This window comes from Salvelinus sp. IW2-2015, linkage group LG23 (genome assembly GCF_002910315.2).
Source record: "Salvelinus sp. IW2-2015 linkage group LG23, ASM291031v2, whole genome shotgun sequence".
Taxonomy (NCBI): Eukaryota; Metazoa; Chordata; class Actinopteri; order Salmoniformes; family Salmonidae; genus Salvelinus; species Salvelinus sp. IW2-2015.
Window position 1 is genome coordinate 33,751,378 of NC_036863.1, and position 5,978 is coordinate 33,757,355.

Genomic DNA, 5,978 nt, shown 5'->3' on the forward strand with positions numbered 1-5,978 from the left:
CTTCTTAATCCGCACAACAGTTTTCAACTGTGCTAACCTAATTGCAAAAGGGTTTTCTAATGATCAATTAGCCTTTTAAAATGATAAACTTGGATTAACTAACACAATGTGCCATTGGAACACAGGAGTAATGGTTTCTGATAATGGGCCTCTGTACGCCTTTGTAGATATTCTATAAAAAATCTGTCGTTTCCAGCTACAATAGTCATTTACAACATTAACAATGTCTACACTGTATTTCTGATCAATTTGATGTTATTTTAATGGACAAAGGAAGTGGTTTTCTTTCAAAAACAAGGACATTTCTAAGTGACCCCAAACTTTTGAACGGTAGTGTATGATCTCACTCGGTGTGATTTATCCATACCCTTTCTTCCTCTCCTCCCTCTGTGTCCTCCAGGCATCCTGCTACACTTACTCCTGTCGTCCTGTAGAGATGGCCATCGATGACCGACTAGACTACACAACTCAAGGTGTTTACTTTGGATGCCCTCCCAGGCACTCCTCCCAGGGCTTAATGACTGGATTTACTGCATCAATTAGCCATCAGGGTCTCTGAGAGGCCTGGCTGGTTGATCGATTGTTCTCTAGCAGCTGATGTCCCCTCGCCGTGCTGTTTTGCACTGCTCTGGACCATGCTAACTGCATGTCTGAATGTAAACCTAGTACAATGTAATTAAATCAAATAAAACATTTTCTACTCAAAGTTATTATTGGATTCTTTCTAATGTTTATTCACTTGAGATGTTAAGATTTTTGCATATGTGCGTGTTGAATCCATAAAAAGACAAGGGTTTATGAGAATGTAGTGCCTGGCGAAAGAGCTACTGTTGTGCTATTATCAGAATGGGTTAGGGGATTAGGTTCAGCTAAATTGATTGCCAATGCTGGTTTTGAGTAGGAAAGGAGGGGGTAATGGCCACAGTCTCTGGGCTATTGTTTCTGGTCAGTGACTGTTTAAAATTGATCATGGGAACAAGCGGCTGCTATTGATAGGCAACATTTGCCCTTTGATGACTGTCGCTCCATGTTTAACCCGGGGACTAATTTATCATTCATGTGCACACAATAATATATATGTGTGTTTGTATACTGTATATAGTTTGTGAACCTTGTCACATCTTCAGCATTTACCACAAGTTTCATTGCTGGGGTTTGTTCTTTGCTGACCAAACATTTAGCTTTTGCCTCAGACCATTTATATGCGTGTGTGTTTTAATAGATTGACAAATATTTATCAATTCGTGTTACAAGGATTGCATAGTTACATCCATTGAAAAAAAAAATCAAGTTTCCACTACAAAGTAAATACTCTCCTACAACATTGAACAGTGCAGTAGTAGTGGCTTTATAATCAGGCCTGTTTGTTCTTTCCCAGTGTGCTGCAGTGCTTGACCATGAATTGGCCTGATGTACTTGATTACTAATTATGGAAAACAGGAGGCATTGTCTCTCTTAGCCCTACAGTTTTGATAAGCTCTGCATACTCATCAACATGCACACAATTAATTGGTGTTGATTGCTTTTGGCATGTTCAATAGTTATTGATCGAGGGGAAGAGGAGTCCTTCAGCTGACTGCTTGCCTGGAGCTGACTCTATTGTTGGCTTGAGTCAAATGTCTAGTTGACATCTGGCAGTGCATTTCACAGGGTCACTGCTCTCCTAGGGTTTGCTTTTAGGACATTGGGATATTATGAAGTAGTAACTAATCCACATGCATAAGAAAGTAAACTGTTAACAACATATTTTGTTTGGGTGTAAAGGGAAATGTACTGCATTGGTTGCTGCTATTGCCTCAACTGTGAGTTCTATAGTTGCAGTTTGACGTTTATTGTCATGTCTTTCCCTGGAGGCAGAACTGAGCACTTAAGCTGCAAAGTCAAAATTGTCTGTATCATAAAAATTCATGAAAACAAAAAGTAGCTTTTTTGGTATTCATTTATGGTGGTTTTGGCATTAGGCATAGCAGTGTGGTTAGGTTTAGGTTTAAAATCGGATTTTATGACTTAATGGCTGTGCCAGCTATTGACCACTCTGCAGAGCTGCCTCCAGTACATGAGTCATCTCAATAAATGTCAACCTGCTCTATAGTTGCTGTCTCAAGGCAAGAATGGTTTCCCATTCCGTATCCTTAGATGGGATCCCTACCAATCTGGCCTTTGTGTTTTTGTGGGATGTCGGTAAGGTGTTCTGAGCATAGTATAAGCTTAGAATCTGGCACTGATGCTGTATGTGTTGTATGACACACATTTGATCAGGTCATTAACAAAGACACTAATTAATAAGGAGAGGATCCTAAAGTGTTTGAACACTGTCTTATGTCTTAGCAGGCTTTGTGCCTGTCTGCAGGTCCTGTTCTGATATGAGATGTGCATTGTCTCAGGGGGTCGCTCTGAACACTCGGGGAGCGGTCACCTGCTGTTTCGGCTGAGCTTGCACTCTGATGCAGAGGCACCAAGCAGCTCTACCTATTAAAATGTAAATTCCCTGTGCACTCAGTGGGGCCAGACTGGAGGAGGAGGAGGGAGAGGGGATCTGCTCAAGGGTTTGGGGATGTGTCAGCTTGTCCCCTTCACTTCACATGTTAATCACAGAGAGACAGGCCCATATGTCGGCTGCCACCGACCTGGAGGAGATGTGTGGAGCAGAAAAAAGCAATTAGAAAAAATGTAGCCGCTTATGATTTGTCATTTTAAATGATCAGAGATATTATGCATTGTAACTGCAATTTCTTAGAATTGCCCAGAGGGGTATATTACAAAGCAGGATCAAGTTATCCAGCTGACTTTGATAAACAACCAGAAATACATTAATTTTCAGGTTCATCAAGAAAGCTAAACTTATGTATTTTGTTTTTTGGTTGTTGAGTTAAGTAGACCACGCCCATTTCAAACATATCTTTAAAAATAAAAATAAAAATATTTCAGAATATTTAGGCAAGTTAGCAGGCTAACTCCAGGATCCTGCTTTGTAATATACCCCTCTTTAAAGATATTACAGTATTATTCAGGTTTTGACTTGGATTTTTATGAAGGAATTTGAATTGGAATTCCATTTCCTCTGTGGCTGTAGGCCCATGTAGTGGCCCATGTAGTTGTTATTAACAGTGATCAATGTCTCCAAAAGTTATTCTGTAAATGATTGTGCTAACCACATATCTGCTGTGCACTCTGAAATACACATACACATCATGTTCTGAAGAATAATGGGTGATCAAATGGGGGAGTTTGTTGTGGGGTAGTGGAGGGGATTTTATAGCTTTTTGAACCCCAGGGTTCAAATATCATCATTACAGCTTCTCTCTTTGCACTTGTCAACAAATACTGTTATTATTTCTGATTGGAAATACCACAAGGAAAATTTTAAAAGCGCTGAAGCTCTCTGAACTGCAATTGTGCAAAACAACATTTGGAAAAGTGCGGCAATGGAGTACATCATATATTTTTTTCCCAAAGCTTGGCACACAATTATTTTATTCTCAATAACATAGACATCTGAGCCACAGCAATTTGAGGTGGAATGAAATGGTCAGCGGTTCACAAAATGAGGTTGCTCTCTAAATGCCCTGCATTTATAGTCATCTTACACTGAAATGACTCTTCTAGAAAATGAGCTCTGTGGATTGCAAGGAGCACTTCACCAAGGCAGTAGTATTGGTCAGACGTTTGATTCCTTCATCGGTTGTTCTTGCAGTTGATGACATTTAAGTATTAACGCAAAAATCATTTGATTTAGCACACAACAAAAACAGGAGTTTGCAGGACAAAGCCCTCTAAAATGAACTGGTGTGTTGTGTTCTACTGAGTGTATGTGGTGATGATAGCAGGATGGGACTGTAGTGACCAATTACTGTATGGTCCTCCAGTTCCCTATTAGAGCATGGGCTGCTCTACACTACAGTCAGTCTCACTGCTAACTCCCCTCTCATCATGACGGATCCCTAAGTGGCCCTGCTTGCTGTTGTTTGATTGCATTCACAGGGTTGGTTGGCTACGCTACGTTCTCCAGTTGAGAGACAGACATCTATTGTGCTCCTCTGGAGTTCAACTTTTTGTCAATGTGCCCATGTTTTGCTCAATCAACCAGTGGTGTAAAGTACAGTACTTAAGTCAGAAATAGTTTAAAGTACTACTTAAGTAGTTTTTGGGGGTATCTGTGCTTTACTTTACTATTTATATTTTTGGCAACTTTTACTTTTACTATAATCCTAAATTAGATAATGTACTTTTTACTCCATACAATTTCCCTGACACCCAAAAGTAGTTGTTACATTTTGACAGGAAAATGTTCCAATTCATACGCTTATCAAGAGAACATCCCTGGTCGTCCCTACTGCCTCTGACCTGGAGGACTAACTAAACACAAATGTTTTGTTTGTAAATTATGTCTGAGTGTTGTAGTGAGCCCTTGGCTATCAGTCAATAAAAAAAACAAGAAATTTGTGCAGTCTGGTTTGTTTAATATAAGGAATTCGATATGATTTATACTTTTACTTTTGATACTTAAGTACATTTTAGCAATTCCATTTACTTTTGATACTTAAGTATATTTAAAACCAAATACTTTTAGACTTTTACTCAAGTAGTATTTTACTGGGGGACTTTCACTTTAATTTTCTATTAAGCTATCTTTACTTTTACTCAAGTAATATTTTACTGGGGGACTTTKATTTTCTATTAAGGTATCTTTACTTTTACTCAAGTACGACAATTGAGTACTTTTCCCACCACTGTTAAATTCCTTAAGAGTCTATTGACTCACCCGTGCGTCACTCTAAGTAGCATAATAAAAAAATACCCGCGAAAATCTGTCAGTTTAAGCTAGAGATGTCTGTTTTTTTGCATGGGCTCCGTCTCAAATCGCAGCATCCTCCTAGGTTGGACTTCCACATCTGCGGTGGAAGGTGGCCGAGCTACAGCGGTGTTTGTCAGACCACGAGACATCCTGAAAATGTATCTTCTCACAAAAACATATCTGAACGGTTTGGCCTACAAACTAATGTGACCCCTCTATTGAAAGATGAGACTTTCACAAACAAGGTGGTGTTCTCTGTGTCATGGGACTCGTCTGAATGTAACCCATACAAATMAATGMATGTATGGAGGTAGTTTTGTGTAAAAAAAAAAACGTTCATATTTCCTGAGCTTTCTTATATCTCCTAGATATAGAATAGAGACTTCAATACCTTATTCTTTATGATTTATTTTTTGACTGTATTTTTGGCCATTTATGAACCCCCCCCACACACACACACACACACACACACCTTTAGAGGTATAATGCCACGTTTACGTGCTAGTCGGAACTAGGAAACTCAGACATTTCCTTCTCGCTAACTGTTTGTAATTATACACGTGCCTCGTTCAACCATTTAGCAACATGGACATTTCTGGGTTTCTGGGTTTCCTAGTTCTGACTAGGATTTGAACACTTCATAAATGCCAAAAACCCACAACCCACATGAATTATGGATTTGTCTAGCACCCACTGACCCCTGCTGGTCTGTCCCAGCCATGAGGTTGCCCAGGCTTGCCTGTCTGGTGTTGGTGTTAGAACATGTAGATGTAGCCGGAGGGCAGTGCAGGCCCATGGAGGATTATGGAGATATGAAAATGACAATGTAAATGCCGGTTTAAGTGTTCTTTCCGCTGCTTGTTTCAATACTAGGTGGGGCTCTTGTGGTCATGGCAGTCAAGAGCAGCGCACCAGGCTCCATTCATGCTGTCTGGCTCTGCATTTCAATTGATGGCCCCAGAATAGGAAGTGCATGGACACACATGGAGCCCTGGCCTGTGTGACACAGCTCTGTCTCACTAGGGCCAGCAGTGGTAGAAAGGTCAGTGTCACACATCAGAGAATTCATTTTCAGCACTGGGGAGAACATAGACTTACTTTGTCTATGATCACTCTCTCAACATTATGGAGGCTTTTGAATTCATAACTATAGTGGTTATTTGTTGCAACAGGATCATAGCTA